This window comes from Equus asinus, chromosome 4, assembly GCF_041296235.1.
Source record: "Equus asinus isolate D_3611 breed Donkey chromosome 4, EquAss-T2T_v2, whole genome shotgun sequence".
In the NCBI taxonomy this organism is placed as follows: domain Eukaryota; kingdom Metazoa; phylum Chordata; class Mammalia; order Perissodactyla; family Equidae; genus Equus; species Equus asinus.
In genome coordinates this window covers 45307757-45327104 of record NC_091793.1, presented here as the reverse complement: position 1 = coordinate 45327104, position 19348 = coordinate 45307757, and the positions used below count along the sequence as shown (strand labels likewise).

Sequence of the window (19348 nt, the reverse complement as noted above, 5' to 3'; positions counted from 1 at the left end):
CTTTGGTTTTATAGTATCCTTTCTTATCTCTTCAATACACTTATTTTCTTTCTTGTTCTGTTTGGTCTGCTAAATTTGCTTTCATCTAGCTTAGATTTTTCCATTTATTGTTTTTCTCTTATCCCAGTGACCCTCCCAACAAGTCCAGTTATTTTTTCCAATGGGTTCATGTTCAGGGCTGTCACTCTGCCATGCAGGGGCCCTATACCTATTCTCCTAGAATAGAGGTTCTCAAGCAGGGGAGATTTTGCCCTACAGGAGCATTAGAAATTTCCAGAGACATTTTGGTTTGCCACAATCTGGGTGGGGCGGAGTGCAGTATTAGAGTATTGCTACTGGCCTCTGTTGGGTAGATTCCAGGAATGCTCCTAAAAATTCTAAAAGGTACGGGATATCCTCTCACAGCAATAATTTATCTGCTCAAAATGTCAATAGAGCCAAGACTGAGAAATCCTATCCCAGAAGTACTAGAACCCTGAGCTTGTGAGAAGGGTCAAAGCAGAGGCCCTAGCTTCTGTCGTTTTTGGTAAGTTTGACATGGGGGTTGCAGAGAGAGAGTGAGAACACACCTCAGGATGTTACGATTTAGACTTCCATCCCAGGCCTGCTCTTTTTCAAGAGTTGTCTGTGAAGCAAGAGTCACCACAAAGCAGAGTGGGTCAAGCAAGGAATGCTAAGGGGCTGACCAGTCTGTTTGCACCCATTGTTAACTGGTTCTTAACCCCCCTACTTGGCTAGAGTGCTCACTCTGATGTTACACAGGCAGTCCTGACAATATAGGGGTGGCTGCTGTTTTTGTACTCAACTGTGGCATCAGAATGAGCCGAGTCTGTCCAGGAAAATGTAAAAGAGCAAAAGGGACATCTCAAAGTCTCTGTGACCCAAGTGCCCGTCTCCACCCACGGGGCTCAGCCATGTTCCACTTCTCCCTCACAGCAGGACCTAAATACCTCCTGTTGCACCAGAGATTTTGCACGAGTTATGTCAGTTCCACACAACTTCCTTCTGGTTTTGTGTGGCATTTTTTTTTTTTTAAGATTTTATTTTTTCCTTTTTCTCCCCAAAAACCCCTGGTACACAGTTGTTTATTCCTCGTTGTGGGTTCCTCTAGTTGTGGCATGTGGGACGCTGCCTCAGCTTGGTTTGATGAGCACTGTCATGTCCGTGCCCAGGATTCGAACTGATGAAACCCTGGGCCGCCTGCAGTGGAGCGCACGAACTTAATCACTCGGCCACGGGGCCAGCCCCTTGTGTGGCGTGTATGAGGTGGGATTTGGAGGAAGGAATTAGCAAGGCTAAGCTGATCCTTCATCTTGTTAGAAACTGGAACACTCAAATTATCTGGATTCTAAAAGTGTATGTACATGCCTCTTTGGTAAAACAAAAATTAATTTAACAATAAACAGAAGAACAAGGAAACTGAAGAAACTGAGGGATGTGCAAAAGTTACCTTCAAGTGGTGTCTGAGAATGAGTTAATACAGTCAGAACTAGGTTCAACTTGAATAAGAGACCCAAAATAACAGTGGTGTATTCAAGATGGAAGTTTCTTTCTTTTATGTATATAAATGAAATAGAGATATTCAAGTTATTTTCTCTTGCATGACCTACATTCCCAAGATTGCCTCATAGGCCAAGATGGTTGCTTCAGCTTTGTTTATCATGTATGCATTTCAGTGAACAGGAAGAAGAAAGGGAAAAGAAGAGGCAGGGAGTATATGATAACTTTCTTTTTTTTGAGGAAGATTAGCCCTGAGCTAACATCTGCTGCCAATCCTCCTCTTTTTGCTGAGGAAGACTGGCCCTGAGCTAACATCCATGCCCATCTTCCTCTACTTTATTTGTGGGATGCCTACCACAGCATGGCATGCCAAGCAGTGCAATGTCCGCACCTGGGATCCAAACCAGTGAACCCCGGGCCCCGGAAAAGCGGACCATGTGAACTTAACCACTGTGCCACTGGGCCAGCCTGATAACTATGTTTTACAGAAAGTGTTTTGATTTTCTACTGCAGTGTAATAAACCACCCCCAAACTCAGTGGCTTAACGCAACAATAATTTATTATATATCATGATTCTGTGAGAAGATGGCACAGTTCTGCTTTACATGGTGTTGGCCAGCATTCTAGGACAGTGGATATGTCCAAAATGACCTCAACCACATGGCTGGCAAGTTTGCACTGGCAGTTAGCTAGGAGCTCAGCTGGAGCCACTGCCTGAAGTCTCAGTTCTCCTTTACAAGGGTTTTTCTTCACAGCTGCTTGGGCTCCCTCATAGCATGGGAGCTACGTTCAAAAAGGACCATTCCAAGCATGAGTGTCCCAAGAGGAAGGAAATGAAAGCTCTCTCTCTCTTAAGGCCTGAGCTTGGAAATCCCTGAATGTCCTTCCTACTGCACTCTAATGGTCAAAGCAGTCACAGGGCCAGCCCAAGGAAGGGGTGGTGGTGGGCGCAGGCTACCCCTTGATGAGAAGAGTGGCATGCACATCCAGGAGGAGACGGCTTGCTGGGGGCCATCTTTAGAGGCTAGCCACCACAGAAGTTTCCAGGAAGTTGTCATAGGACACCTCTGCGTACCTCCCATTGTCCAGAACTAAGCCATATGACCATACTAGCTACAAGGGAGGCTGGGAAATATAGTTTTTAAACTGAGCGTCCACGTACCTGGATAAACACTGGTTCAACCTCTATGGAAGAGTGAGGAATCTCTGACACAGAGCTGAAATGAGTCTTCAAAACATGAATGGCCTGAAGTGGTTATCAGGAATCTGGATACAAAATCAAGGGAAGAGGCAGGGAGACCAGAAAAAATATTAGCAAGTGGAATGGGAAGGAAAAAACAGCTCATTGCAAGAATACAGTTTAGTAGATTCAACGACAAAAGACATTCTTAGAAATTATATTCCTCAGTCTATCCTCTGATTGTCAAACACCTATCTATTCCCCACTACAGACCAGGCACTGGGCTGAGTGCTAAGACTATAACAAAGATAAAACATTGTTTCTATGCTCAGGGATAGATGCAAGATAGAGGCAAAAATAAACAACAAGGCTACCAGGCCTCTTCCTGTACCACCTTCCAATTTAGGGGACCCCTCGTCACCGTCACATAGGGGTAGAAGTAATAAAAGGCAGCTTAGCACCTCCAAGAACCTTTATTCAAGACAGTGGTAAATATTTTCCTATTTGGCAGAGTTTTCTAAATCCTCATCTTAAATTCCGCATTCCCAAAATAGCCATTCTCGGGTTTGCAAACTAGGTTAAGCCCCAAATGTAGACATCTGCATGTTTTGCCTGCTCAGCATCTATCTACTCACACTCATTCTATTAAAAACAGCTCCGTTTTTTCTTTGATACTATCTACTTCCATCTATGTGGTTGAACTATAAGGAATTGACACCATTCCCACACCAGGGGGTGGGCATGTGGCCCAAACATAGCCTGAGCTTTTGTTAGAAGTCTTGCAAATGAGAGCTTAGACTGCAAGGGTGAAATGCTAGCTCTGTTGGAGGCCACCTAAGAGGAGAGCCTGCCTGAAACTGAGTCCTGCTCGGATGGAAGCAGAGCCAAGAAAGGAAGGGAGAGAGCCCCAGTGATGCCTTTTGAGTGGATGCAACCATGCCTGAAATTCGATCTTCTCTTGGACATTTCAGATATGTGAGCCAATAAATTCACCTTTTTGCTTAAGGTAGTTTGAGTTTGGTTTCTGCTACTTGCAAACAAAAGAGTCAGAAATAAATAATTTCTTATGTCATACACTTTCATCATGCTCTGTTCTTCTCCTTTGAGACACTTGGTCAACGTCTTTTAGTTACTATTTCTTTTTCTTTTTTTTTGAGGAAGATTAGCCCTGAGCCAACATCTGCCGCCTATCCTCCTCTTTTTGCTGAGGAAGACTGGCCCTGAGCTAACCTCCATGCCCATCTTCCTCTACTTTATACGTGGAATGCCTACCACAGCATGGCATGCCAAGCAGTGCCATGTCCGCACCCAGGATCCGAACCAGCGAACCCCGGGCAGCTGAGAAGCGGAACGTGCGAACTTAACTGCTGCACCACCAGGCCGGCCCTTTTTAGTTACTATTTCAATGTTCATCTCCCTCATGGGTCCCTCTCCTCTGACCATGCGCTTATAGAGTGGAATGATGGATAGGACTGCCCACACTATTTACATGGTATCTTCCTGAACACAGGGCTAAATTCTCCAAGTTAAATATAAGTGTGTGCGGCCTCCAATGCACTGCCATTCTCTCTGGCAATGGTAGATTACTGGTAATGCTGCCTCTCAACACTCCACTGGGGTAAAATATCTCAGCCACACTGGCACTTAGAAAAGTGTTTGTCTCAATAAATGTTCAGTAGATATTAATGATACTAATGATAATAACTAAAATCAGTAATTTAGAAGTATAATTTAAATTATCATTCTGCTCCTTTGTTTTTTACTTAACAATGTATGTTGGAGCTCATGACATATTAAATGTATATGGAGCTGCCCTGGTCTTAAAAATTTTCATGGTATTTCTTCATATGGTCGTTCCATAATTAACCAGTTCCATCTTTGTTGATATTAGATTGTTTTTAAAATCTTTTTTTCTAGCATTCATAAACAACGCTACAGTGAATTTCTTTGTACATTCACTTTGTCCACATGTTCAAGTATATGTAGGATATATTACTAGAAATAGAATTGCTGAATCAAAGAGAATGTGTATTTCATAATTAGCTTATCAAATTTCATGAACATCCTGTTGAAACTGTGACTGGAATTTTATTGAATCTATAGGTCATTTTGGGGAGAACTGGCATCTTTATGTTATTATCTTCGTATTCATGAACATAATAGATTTCTTTATTTAGATCTTTATTGTCTCTGAAGTGAAAAATAAAAGGCCCAAAGAAGTCAATACCTTCTAGAGAAAAAAAGTAAGGAGGAGAGACTTGTCCTGCTAGCTATTAGGATTATTATGAAGCTACAGTAATCAAGATAACATGGTATAGGAGAAAGGATAAACAATTTAAACACTGGATAGAATATAGATCCCAGAAACAGACTCACTTATCTGTCATGGCAGATCAGTAGTGAAAAGAGGTACCATTCCACAAGTGGATCTGAAAAAGAAATTGTTCATATTGGAAAAAAATAGAGTTGATCCCTGCCTCACACCATACAAATAACTAACTCAGATGTATCACCAACTTACCTGTCAAAAGCAAAACTTTATAACTTTTGATAGAAAATATAGGTGGTGAATATTATTCTGATTTGGTGTTAGACAAGAATATTTCAAACAAGACAAAAAATGTTAACTATAAAGGAAAATAGTGATAAATTTGTCTCTATAAAATTAAGAACAACTGTTCACCAAAAGACATTGAAAATAAAGTGAAAATGCAAGTTATAAGCTGTCTGCTTTAATATTGCTATATCAACTTTTTTTTATTAGCATTTCCTTGGTATATATTTCTCCTCCCCTTGATGTTCAATCATTATATGTGATTTACCTTTGGGTATATCATTTGTAATTGGTGTCTAGCTGGATTTTAAAAATCCAGTTTGATGGTCTTTCTCTTTTTTGTTATAATAGGTAAGTTAACCTGTCTAGTGAGTTGAACGGTGACTCCTAAAAAGACTTGTCCACTTTCTGACCCTCAGACCCTATGAATGTGACCTCATTTGGACAAAGGATTTTCGCACATGTAAATAAATTAAGGATCTTGAGATGAGATCATCCTGGATTATCCAGATGGGCCCTAAAACACAATGACAAGTGTCCTTTTAAGAGACATGCAGGGGAGAGACACATAGAAAAGAAAGGCCATGTGAAGGTGGCAGAGATTGGAGTTATGCAGCCACAAGCCAAAGGAACAGCTGAAGCCACTAGAAGCTGGTAGATGCAAGGAGAGATTTCCCCCTAGACCCTTCAGAGAGAGCACAGCCCTGCTGACACCTTGATTTTGGACTTCTGGCCTCCAGAACACTAAGAGAATAAATTTCAGTTGTTTTAAGCTACCAAGTCCATGGTAATTTGTTACAGCAGCCCTAGAAAACTAATATAACCTAGTTACACTTATTGTGATAAATAGCACATTTGGACTTATATTTAACATCTATTTTTTTGCATTATCTTTTTTTCTGCTTTATTTTCTTGCCTGATTTATGTTGAATTGGTAAGGTTTTCTATCTTCTTTCACCTCCTTCTGTGCTGACTGTGTTTCTGCTCTTCCAATGGTTGCCCTTGATGTTTTAGTGTATATTTTTAATTAATCTTCTTATAAAAAGTCTGAAGTCACAAATAAAACAAGAATCTTAACTGCCCATTGAAGATAACTCCCACGTAATATTGATTCCTATAATTTGTGTCACTTTTCTTTAATGGCTTTTATGTCTACAGTTCATTAAATTTATCCATACATTTATTAATTTCTGTGCTCACCCATTGTGTCTTGAATGCCACAGCTTTCCTCTTTTCTTCTTGCTGAAGAACACATTTAATGGGTAATAAACTCTTTCAGTCTTCATATGTTGGAAAATGTCTATTTTATCATCACTCCCCCTTTCTGTCTTCACTTTACTCCTAGCAGCCTGCCCAGTGGTTCCACCCAGTCCTCTCAGTCCTGAACTAGGTCTTATTCGGCAGTGTAGGGTTCCTGCCCCATGGTGATACTGAAGCAATGGCAAATACGCTGCCAAGCTGTCAGTGGACAGCTTGATTTAATTCTGGTCATAAACTGTGCTCTGTTCTTTGCCTCCCTAGGACCACAGCTTCATGAAAGTCTTGCACCAGGCAGCAGTTGGCAATGATTTTTCAGCCTACTTTCACAGATGGAGGAGCCCTGGTGCAGGCTCTCATTTCTGGTGATGTCCTTGGCTGCATATGATCACGTCTAGACCCAGTTAACTTCGCAAAAGACAAACTCCCAGCTGCCATGGCAGGTTCTGAGCCCAGTTTGTCAGTTCCTTTAGCTGAGCTTCTCATTTTGTGTTACTGTCCTGTTTCCCAGGGCGGGGAGAGATTTCATTTGTTCTTGAACCTGGCTAGGTTTGTTTAACTTTCTGTTTGTGTGTTTTGCCCATTATTGCTATCCATCTGGGGGAAAAGGGGGTACCTCAATGCATGAACTTACAGAACTACATTCTTTAATTTTCCAGAAAAAAAATTAAAGCATTAGAATTCCCTAAAAATTTGGTTCAATTCCCCCTGGGAAATCATGTGGGACTTCTTCTGGTGGAAGACAGCTGACTAAATGATTAAAACTTTATTTTTTCTACATAATGGTTTGTTTAGATTTTTCTCTCTTTTCTAAGGTTAATATTAGATATCATATTTTCCTGGAAAATCATCTTATTTCATTTGGAAACTGAACAAATAAGACATATAATTGTTTTAGTTTACTCTAAGTCTGAGGTTATTGTCATCACTCTTCTTTTTTGTGTGTATTTTTCATGCTTTCTCCTTTTTTTCTGCATTAGACTCCTGTTTTTATTCTAAATAACCCTTTTTACTTATTAGTTATACCCTTTTTACTTTCTAATATATTAAATTCTTTACATTAGTTTCTCCTTATGTTTTTCTAATCTCTTGAGTTAGATTATTAACTAATTTTCATTTTTTATTATTTACAAATATTAATGTCTTTGGCTCTGAATTTTTCTCCCTACACTATTTTAGTCATATCTCAAAAGTTTGAGTTTGACATATTTTCTAAATACTCTATAATTTTAATTTTGATTTCCTCTTTCATTCAACAGTTGTGATGGTGTTTTGCTTTTCTTTGTTTTCCAGTTTTGTTATTCATTTTTAGTTTTCTTGCATTGCGACTGGAGAATGTTAAATGTATGGTTCTTGAGGAGACACTGATTATCTGCTTTGGCTGTGTGGAGTTCAATGCATTAAATTCGTCTTAAGTATTTTATTTGGGTCTTTTTTCAGATTATTTATTATTTCGTGAACTTCATCTGCCAGAGGCTAAGAGACGTGAAGTCCTCTACTTCTATTTCTCTCTCTTCTTTTATTTCCTTTATGAATTTGAATGGTATTGTAATTCGTGTATAAACAAATATAAATGTAAATTTTTCATTGTGCAATTTTCCCCTTATTTCAAATTGCCTTTATTTACCCCTATTTAATGCTTTTTGCCCTAAATTTTACTGTGATAATTTTTGTTTTCTTTTTGTTTCTATAGACCAGAATTTTGCCCCATATCTCTATTTCAAACTTTCTTGGATATCATGTTTCGTGTCTGCTCAAGTAGCTGAGTTTTGCTTTGTGATCCAGCCTGAGTATTTTCCTTTCAATAAGTTAGTTTATCCATTCGAATGTTTCAATAGCAACAGATATATTTGGTGTTTTTCAATAGTCTTTTATGTTACAATATGTATTTTTGATTCCTTTAAAAAATCTTTTTAATAATGTGATTTGTGTTTGCTGTATTTCATTCTGTGCATGCATTTCCTGATGATTTGGAAGGTTTTTAGTTATTTTAATGGTTTAGTGTTAAAGTTATTTTAGCGGTTTAATTTTACATAATTAATCCCTTTTTCTTCACATAGCAATTATTGACTTGACCATATGCAATAAGAAAGTTGGCATGCTTCCACCTCCTCCTGCCTCCCATCCATTCCTCCCTTCCACCATCAACTTTTAATTACATTATATCATGATTTTAGTTCTAGCATTTCTCTTTATGTTTAAATATCCTTTATACCTTTCCATATCTTTATACTTTATACCCTTAAATGTCCTTTTCCATCTATTGTTGACTCAGCAGTTTTAATACCCTTTGAACTCAGGTTGTAAAACATGAGCTAATCAGTACACTTAAACTACTTCATAACTTCTCTTCTGCTCCTCCAGGCATTTATTAGTTACATTATTTCTAAGCTGTCATGGCTTATCATATTTATACAATTTCTAAAGTTGTTTTAGGCATGGCTCTACATTAAAAAAAAATTCAACCCTCTCCCCTAGTCTTTTTTACCGTGGTTTCTCTATTCTTGCTGCAGTTGGCTGAAACTTCCTACAGTTTATTCTATAAGGGCTCATGAACATTATATTCCCTTCATGTTCAAAAATATTTGCTGTTCGCTTTATATTAGAAAGAAAATTTGGCTGGGTATGAGTCTTTTATTTATCTGAGATAAAAATGCAAACATTGCTCAACTTTTTCCACTGTTGACGTTGCAGTGGAGAAGTGTGTGGCCAGCCTTCGTTTCTCCCAGCATAGGTGACTTTTTACATAGAAGCCCAAATATTCTTTATTTCTCTTTGATGCCTAGTAAACCTTCTAATTTCAGTGTTGATTTTTCTGCATCAGATATTCCAGGATACGACGGGTCTGTCAGTCTGTGGTCTGAGGCTTTGTTTTTTAGAAAGTTTTCTTGAATTGTATTTTTGAAGTTTTTTTCATTCCATTTCTTTGGTATCTTTCTTCAGAGTGTCGGTTTTGCACAAGTTTAATCTCCTTCATCTTCTGATTTGTCACTTTTTCTCGACTCCTTTTTAAAAATCAACTTCATTATGAAACAATTTATATGCAATAAAATGCACACATTTTAAGTATGCAGTTGGATGAACGTCGATAACACATACACCTGTATAACCACCACCACAATCAATATATGATATTGTCATTATCTTAAAACGTTCCCTTTTGCATCTTCTCAACTTCCACCTCCCCTCCTCAGCCCCAAGCAACCACTGATCTGCTTTCTTTTTTTTTTTTTTTTACTTTTTGGTGAGCAAGATTGGCCCTGAGCTAACACCTGTTGCCAATCTTCTTGGTTGTTTGTTTGGTTTTGTTTTTTTTTCCTCCCCAAAGCCCCAGCACATAGTTGTGTATCCTAGCTGCAGGTCATTCTAGCTCTTCTGTGTGGGATGCCACCTCAGCATGGCCTGATGAGTGGTGTGCAGGTCTGTGCCCAGGATCCCAACCGGTGAACCCCGGGCTGCGGAAGGGGAGTGTGTGAACTTAACCACTTGGCCACAGGACCAGCCTCTGATCTGCTTTCTAACACTACAGATTAGATCTGTCTTTCCTTGAGTTTCATAAAAAATGGAATCATATAGCATATACTCTTTTCTGTTTAGCTTCTATCACTCAGTATAATGTTTTGGGTATTGATCCACTTTGCTGCATATATCAGTAGATCTGTTCCTTTTTAATTCTGAATAGTATTTTGTTGTATAAAATACGGCAATTTGTTTAGCCATTCACCTATTTGGGTGGTTACCAGTTTTGGGCTACTATGAGTGAAACTTGTATAAACATTCATGAACAAGTCTTTGAGTGTGTGCTTTCATATCTCTTGGGGAAACACCTAGAAATTAAATTGTTGGGTCATATGGTAAGTGCGCAATTAACTTATAAGAAACTGTCAAACAGTTTTCCAAAGAGGTTGTACCATTTTACATTCCCATGAGCAATGTGTGGGAGATCCAGCAGCTCCACATTATTGCCAACAACATTGCCTGATACTGTCAAATGAAAACATTTTACTCATTCTAGGGGGTGTACTGGTATCTCATTGTGGTTTTCTCTAATCCTTTCTTCAAAATTTCCTTCAAAATTTCTTCAATATTGTTTCATTTATTATTTTACTGCCACACATAGATTAAATATCAGTTTAGATAATTCTAACTGCAGTTCTGAGGAATTCTCACTTTCTACAGTGTTTTTTCTAAATAAACTTTTTATTTCAGAACAGCTTAAATTTACAGAACAATTGCAAAGATTATACACAGTTCACATACGCCCCACACCCATTTTCCCTTATTATTAACATCTAACATTAGTAAGGTATACTTATTAATTAATGAACCAACATTGGTTCATGATTATTAACTAAAGTCAGTACTTTATCCAGATGTCCATAGTGTTGACCTAATGTCCTTTTTCTATTTCAGAATCCCATCCCGGATACATACTACATTTAGCAGTCACGTCTCCTTAGGGTCCTCTTGGCTCCCTCTTGCCCCTCCCATTCCAATAGTGAGAAACTTGACTCTCCCCATACAGCATTATTTACTTGTTTAATTCCAGTATACACATACAGTGGCACCAGAATTGTTAACCCATACCCCCGTGAGAACCAGCTTTATCAATTGGAGTCCAGGGCTTATGTGCAGTTTCTTGTGCCTGTGGTCTCAGAGGTTACTAATTTCCAAAGTTACCTAGGTCAGCCCATTTTCCTCCCACCCCCTTCAATAAAGTTGTTTCACACACGTGTAATACAGTTAGATTGTTTGGTCATATTCCGCATTCCATCCTGGGATCCTCCAACCTTCTAAAGGATTTTTTTTAACTTTATTTACATTAAGGTTCATTCTTTGTGCTATAAAGTTCTATGGGTTTTGACAAATGCATAGTATCATGTATTCACTATTACAGTATTATATGCAATAATTTCTCCAACCTAAAAAAAAATTTATGCTTCACTTCCCCATTCCATCTTCCCCATTCTTCCCAAACCCCTGATGGTACCACTGACGTTTTTACCATCTCTTTTTCACCAAAAAGTTTTGCCTTTTCCAGACTCTTTCACTTAGTAACATACAATGAAGATTCATCCATGTCTTTTAGTGGTTTGATTGCTCATTTCTTTTTATTGCTGAATGATACCCCGCTGTACAGATGTACCACAGTTTCATTACCCATCTATTGAAGGAAATCCTGGTCACTTCCCTTTTTTGGAAATTATGAATAAAGCTGCTATGAACATTCCTATGCAGATTTTTCTATTTGCCTAGATTTTCAAATCAGCTGGGTAAATATCTAGCAGCACAATTGCTGGATCATATGGTAAGACTATGCTTAATTTTGTAAGAAACTGCTCAACTGTCTTACAAAGTGGCTGTACCATTTTGCATTTCCACCAGCAAAAATGAGAAGTCCCATTGCTTTGTACCCTCACAAGCAATTTGTATTGTTAGTTTTTTGGGGTTTTGTCATTCTATCAGTGTATAGTGGCATCTTGTTGTTGTTTTAATTTGAAATTTCCTAATGACAAATGATGTTGAGCATCTTTCCATATGCTTATTTAACATCTGTGTATTTTCCTTGCTGAGGTGTCTGTTCAGATCTTCTTCTCATTTTAATTAAGTTGTTTGTTTTCTTATGATGGAATTTACAAATTCCTTGTATATTTTGAACACAAGCCCTTTATCAGATATGTGTTTCGCAAATATTTTCTCCAAGTCTGTGGCTTGTCTTTTGCAGAGCCAACTTTTTAATTTTAATAAAGTCTAACATCAATTTTTCTTTCATGGCTCATGATTTTAGTGTTATATCTGAAAAATCATCACCAAGCCCAAGGTGAGCTAGATTTTCTCCTACGTTTTCTTCCTGAAGTTTTTAGTTCTGAATTTTATATTTAAGTCTATGACCCACTTTAATTTTTGTGAAAAGCGTAAGGTCTAGGCCTACGTTCACTTTTTTTGCATATGGACATCCAGTGGTTCTTGTACCATTTGTTGAAAAGACTCTCTTTCTCCATTGAATCCCCTGTCCTCTTTTGTCCAAGAGTTGACTATATTCGTCTAAGTCTGTTTCTGGGTTCTCTATTCTGTTCCATTAATCACTGCGTCTATCCTTTCACCAATAACACACTGTGCTGATAACTGAGGTTTATAGCAAGGCTTGAAATTGGGTAGGTGTGAGTCCCCCAATTTTGTTCTTCTTTTTCAGGATAGTTTTGCCTATTCTCGATCTTTTGCCTTTCCATATAAACATTAGAATCATTTTATTTACATCCATCAAATAACTTGTTGGGATTTGGACTAGGATTGTGTTGAATCTATATGTCAAGATGGGAAAATTGACATCTTAATAATATTGAGTTTCCAATCTCTCAACATGGAATATCTGTCTGTTTACTGAGATCTTCTTTTATTTCTTTTATCAGAGTATTGAAGTTTCTTCATACAGCTCCCATACCTGCTTTTGTTAAGGTCTGTTTTATGGCCCAGAATGTGGTCTTTGTTGGATGAATGTTCCATGTGAGCTTGAGAAGAATGAATATTCTGCCCTTGTTGGATGGAGTACTCTATAAACGTCAATTAGATCAAGGTGACTGATAGTGCCGATCAGGTCAAATACCCTTACTGATTTTCTCTCTGCTTGGTCTATAAGTTGCTGAAACAGAGGTGTTGAACTCTCCAACTATAACAGTGGATTTGTCTATTTTTCCATTCAGTTCTATCAGTTTTTGATTCATGAACTTTGACGCTTTCTCATTAGGTGCACACACATTGAGGACTGTTTTGTATTTATGGAGAATTGACCCCTTTATCATGATATAATGTCGCTCTTTATTCCTGATAATTTTACTTGTTCTGAAGTCTCCTTTGTCTGAAATTAATATAGCTACTACAGTTTTCTTTTGGATAGTGTTAGAGTAGTATGTCTTTTTCGATCCCTTTGCTTTTTTCCCCCCCAATAGCCGTGCTTATAACATGGCAACATTTTTGCTTGCTTCTGCCATATTTCCCATGTGTGTTCCAAATAATCAGAGGAAGCCTTCCTCAATACATACCCACTGTTTTTAACTGCCTTTATAATGCATGTGCACATATTATCTTGTCTATACTCATTGCATTCTTTTGTAGAGTATCAGTTTGGACTCTTTGGCTGGCAAGTAAACCTGGAAATAGCTTAACAAAAAAACAGGAAATTTATTTTAAGGATATCAGGTGTATCTACGAAAACAGAGCTAGACAGTGACAGTATCCAATCCTTTAAACCTATCTAAATCTTTATATTTCAAGTAAGTTTCTTGTATACAACCTACAGGTGGGTCTTTTTTTTTAATCCACTCTGATAATTTCTGTCTTTTAATTGGTATATTTAGACAACTCACATTAAAAGTGATTACTGGTGCAGTTGGATTAATATCAAACATGTTCATAACTGTGTTCTATTCCTTGCATTTCTTCTTTGTTTCTTTTTCTTCTGCCTTTTCTGGTTTTAAAGGAGCATTTTATATGGTTCCATTTTATCTCCTCTTTTAGGATACCAATCATACTTCTTTTTAAACTTTTTTTACTGGTTGCCCTAGAGTCTCCAAAATACATTTTTAACTAACCTAAATCCAGCTTCAAATAGCATGACATCACTTCAGGTGTAGTGCAGGTACATTATAACAAAGTATTCCCAGTTCATCTCACTCACCCCCTCATGACACTGCTGTCACTTATTTCACTTACCCATATGTTATAATCACCCAAGAAATCATTATTATTATTACTTTAAACAGTTATTTTTTAGATTAAGAAAAATGCAGATAAAAACTTTTATTTTACCTTCATGTATGCTTTCCCTAATGTTCTTCTTTTCTTTATGTAGATGCAAGCTTCTACCCTATATAATTTCCTTCTGCTGGAAGAAAATATTCCAGCTTTTCATGTAGGGCAAGTCTGCTAGCAATGAATTTCCAGTTTTTATTTGTCTGAGCAAGTCTTTATTTCTCCTCGACTTTTGAAGGATAATTTTGCTGGATTTAGAATTCTAGGTTGGTGGCTTTTTTCTTTCAACATCTTAAATATTTCATGCCACTTTCTTCTTGCTTGGTTGGTTTCTAATGAGAAGTCCACTGGAATTCTCTCTCCCTCTTTTTTTTTTTGTTAGTGAGGAAGATTGGCCCTGAGCTAACATCTGTTGCCAATCTTCCTCTTTTTGCTTGAGGAAGATTGTCACTGAGCTAACACCTGTGCCAATCTTCCTCTATTTTGTATGTGGGATGCTGCCACAGCATGGCTTGATGAGCAATGTGTAGGTCTATGCCTGAGATCTGAACCCATGAACTTAACCACTATGCCACCAGGCTGGCCCCCACGGTAATTCTTACCCTCTATAGATATGGTCTTTCTTTCCCTCTGGATTCTTTCAAGATTCTCTCTTTGTCTTCAGTTTCCTGAAATTTGAGTATGATATGCCTAGGTGTAGATTTTTTGTATTCATTCCACTTGGTATTCACTAACTTTCCAGGATCTGTGGTTTGGTGTCTGCCATTCTTTTGGAAAAATTTTGGCCATTATTACTTCAAATATTTCTCTTGCTCTGTTTTCTCTTTCTTCTTCTGATATTCTAATTACATGTATGTTATATATTTTGAAATTGTGAGATCGTTCCACAGTTCTTGGATGTTCTGTTCTGGTTTTTTTGTTTATTTGTTTTGCCTTTGCATTTCTATTTGGGAAGTTTTTATTGACCTATCTCCAAGTTCAGTGATCCTTTCCTTGGCCACGGTGAGTCTGCTTATAAGCCCATCAAATGCATTCTGCATTTATGTTAGGGTGTTTTTTATTTCTAACATTTCCTCTTGATTCTTTCTTAGAATTTTCATCTTTCTTCTTATACTACTCATCACTTCTTGCATGTTGTCTACTTTCCCCATTAGAGTTCTTGACATACGAATCATAGTTATTTTAAATTCCCTGTTATATAATTCCAACATCTGTGTCATATCTGAGTCTGGTTCTGATGCTTCATCTCTTCACACTGTGTTTTTTCTTGCCTTGGGGTGCCTTGTAATTTTTTGTTGAGAGTTAGATCTGTTGTATTGAGTAATGGGAACTGAGCCTTTAGTGTGAGGATTATGTTAATCTGGTTAGGAGTTGGACTCCATTTAATGTTTGCTGTAGCCATAGGTGTCAGAGGATTCAAATTCCTCTACTGTTCTTGCTTGTGTCTACTCTCTTGGATTCTGGCTTCCTTAAGAACTCCTCATCTGTGAAATGAGTCTGTGTCTTGCAGCTCTTTCAGCTATATTCCACTGTTATTTTACTGGAGCCCTGTTAGAGTGGTGGTAAAGTGTAGGGGAGAGACAGCATTCTACAACCTTACCATTAAATATCAGTGTTCTAGTGAGCCGCGCCTCTGGCCTGTGACCTTTACAAGCGATTCTCTGTTGGTATAGATTTTCTCCTGTAAGTGAGACAGGAGCTTAGAGGGGGCTGAAGGGGGAGGAATGCCCTTCCCTCAGGTGGGATAAGGCTCTGGTATAGTCTTTTTTCCTTGGAGAGTAGGTCTTTGTTATGGAGAACACTCTGGTTGTATTTCACAATGATTACTCTTCCCCAGTCCTTGACAGAGCCATGGGAGGGGATTTTTCTGGCATCTTCACCATGATAAGCTGATGGCGTTGCTAGAGGTAAAGCCCACAAAAGTGTGAAGGCCCCCCTAAAACTGAAGGCCCCAGAAGTTTCTCACTCTCAGGCTAGTCTACATTCACCCTTTAGAAGTTCATAAAAATTACCATTCAAACTTTCCTATCAGTCTATGGCTCCAGCAGTTTCTGCTCCAGGTAAGCAGATCTAAGATGTGTGTCTGGATTTGCCTGTCTCTCCAGATTTTAGGGTGGCAGTTTGCCCTAGTGTTATAGACTGAATGTTTCTGTCTCTCCCACCCCTCCCCCCCAATTACATGTTCAAATTATAACACCCAATGTGATGGTATCAGAGGTGGGGCCTTTGGGAGGTGATTAAGTCAGAAGTGTGGAGCGCTCACAAATGGGAGTAGCGTCCAAAGGGAGCCCAGAGAGCTCGCTTGCCCTCTTTCCACCATGTGAAGATACAACACGACGTTGGCTGTCTGCAACCCAGAAGAGGGCTCTCACCAGAACCCGACAATGCTGGCACCCCAATCTCAGACTTCCAGGCTCCAGAACTGTGAGAAGTAAATTCCTGTTATTAATAAGCCACCTGGTCTGTGGCACTTTGTTAGGGCAGCCAGAACTGACCAACACACCCACAGACTCAGTTCTCTGCTGTGTTCAAGAAAAATGGCTGATTTCCAGTTCACTCAGTTTTTTCCTGTTCTAAGAATGGGAATGACAGATTTACATGTGAAAGCTGAACATGAAGTCCCCTAATCCTTTCTAACATTTTGATCATTTCTGTTTCATGTAAAGGATCCTAGACGATCCATTTGATCCTAGACGAGCTCCCACAAATGTAACCACTACATTGAAGGGACTCAGTTCTCATGAGAACAGTGAAAAAACAACTCTTCCACTGTCCCCTTAGATACGCCTCTTGGCCGGCTCTCTCCTCAGCTCTGGATGAAATCTCAGGCAAGATTAATAACTTTCTGGCTAGTATTACATTTAAAAAAAATTTTTTTTTGATTTTACTTTTTTCCTTTTTCTCCCCAAAACCCCCTGGTACACAGTTGTATAGTCTTCACTGTGGGTCCTTCTAGTTGTGGCATGTGGGACGCTGCCTCAGCGTGGTCTGATGAGCAGTGCCACGTCCGCACCCAGGATTCGAACCAATGAAATACTGGGCCGCCTGCAGCGGAGCGTGCAAACTTAACCGCTCGGCCACGGGGCCAGCCCCTAAAAGTTTTTTAATTGAGATATAATTCAAATACCATAAAGTTCACCATTTTAAAGGGTACGATTCAGTGGTTTTTGGCATATTCACAAGGTTTTGCAACCATCACCACTATCTAACTCCAGAACATTTTCATCACCTCAAAAGTAAATTCATACCTATTAGCAGCCACTCCCCAAACTCCCCTCGCCCCCACCCCTGGCAACCGCTAATCGACGTTCTCTATGGATTTGCCTATTCTAGACATTTCATACAAATGGAATCATATCATATGTGCCCCTTTTGTGTCTGGCTTTTTTCACTTAGCATGATGTTTTCAAGTTTTATCAGTACTTCATTCCTTTTATGGCTAAATAATATTGCATTGTATGGACATACTATTTTTTTTTTATTCATCAGTTGATGTATATTTGGGTCGTTCCCACGTCTTGGCTATTATGAATAACGCTGCTCTGAACATTCGTGGACAGGTTTTTGTGAGGACATAGGTTTTCAATTCTTTTGCATATATTCCTAGGAGCAGAATTGCTGGGTCATATGGTAACTCTGTGTTCAGCTTTCTAAGGAACTGCCACTATTAGATTTTTTTAAGTCCTCCAGGCACTTATAAGAACAGCAAGCTTTGTTTTAGTCATCTAAAAGTCAAATGCAGAATAACAACTTAAAAATCCAAGCTCTGATCTAATTTAGAGATCCTTAACTTCCCCAGCTTGGCCTGAACCCAAGCCTGGAGTGGGGTAAAGAGGGTTTTTACTGTGTTTACTTTACTGGTTGCTCTGCCACTCACGGGTCATGATTTCCGTCTCCTCCAACTCAAGCTCTCGGGGGAGAGACCGTGAGATGAAAAGGAGGCACAGCCGTCTGTGGGGAGCACAATCGTCACCTGCACTGGTGCGGATTCTCTCTCTCAAGGGATGCTTTGGACAATGTGTTTGGCCGTGCTCTTGCTGGGAGCTTCTTGCCATTCCTTTGACCTGGGTGATGCCTCTCATATGCCTAGACTTTTACAACTCAATTCTCAATCGTGGGCAGTCTACCGATGTGATGAGACTATTAATTGCTCCTCAACATCAGTTTTACCCTTCTTCCTCAGAAACAGAATCCTCGATTAGCTGAATGCATAGCAACTTGGAATAATGAAATTTCCCAGCCTGCTTTGTAGCTAGATAGAGCCTATGACAATGTTCTAGCCAATGGTATGGAGGTGAAAGTCATGTGAGCAATTTCTGGGAATTGTCCTCAAATGTAGGGAGACGGCTTTTCTCCTTCCTTCCAGCTGGCTACACTGCAGAAGCAATGGACGGAGATAGAATGGTCATACTGGGCCCTCTGGTGCCAGCTATGTGTTGAGTACAGCAGAGCAACAAGACAGGAGGAGTCTGGATCCCTGATGATTTTGGAACCCCCATATCAGCCCTGGTCTGCTTACACTTACTTGAGAGAAATGAACTTCAATCTTGTTTAGGTCATTGTTGGTTTTTTTCTTACTTGCACCAAACCAAATCTTAACTAACAGAATCCTACTCTGACTCTTGGAGTCACATAGCCCCTCGAAGCAATTCTCTTTCCTGGTGTCTCCATTACAGTAGCACTAGGCAGCTTCCGTCCTGCGAGTCCACTTGGCCCTTGGGAAACCTCACACATCCTTGTCCCTGTCGTCAGTGAAAAGTGCAGAGCGCTGGCCCTCTCCTCTGCTCCCTCAGCCCAATGGCCTCAGTCTCTCGCTTTTGGCTTTCTTAGGCTTGTGTCCGGCTTCAGATCCGACCCATGTGGAGTCCCTTTGAGGGACTCTCTTTTGGGTTGAGGGGAGGGAGAATCCTCCCCACTGTCCTTCACAGGTGAGGGGAAGAGAAAATGCCAGAACAATCCAATTCCTCTCTTCTAAGAAATCCTCCCGCTCTGGCCTCTTCAACCACCTTCCTTTTGTAAACTAGAGGTAGATGATTGCGGACACGGCGACAGAACTGGTCTCATAGTCTCAGCACGCCCTGCATGGCGTCTCGCACCTTGACGAGGG

The 19348-nt window shown here is 39.3% G+C and overlaps 1 protein-coding gene across 1 annotated transcript in view; it reads right to left on the bottom strand.

Moving 5' to 3' along the window:
• Positions 1-2682: 2682 nt before the first annotated feature.
• The window catches only part of POLR3B (RNA polymerase III subunit B), a 148607-nt gene continuing 131941 nt past the window's right edge, over positions 2683-19348 (bottom strand). The window contains exons 28-29 of the transcript XR_011502684.1: positions 5058-5110; positions 2683-2767 (exon numbers count right to left, since the gene is read on the bottom strand). The gene's annotated coding sequence lies outside the window, so the exon portion shown is untranslated. The remainder of the gene's footprint in view (positions 2768-5057; positions 5111-19348) is intronic.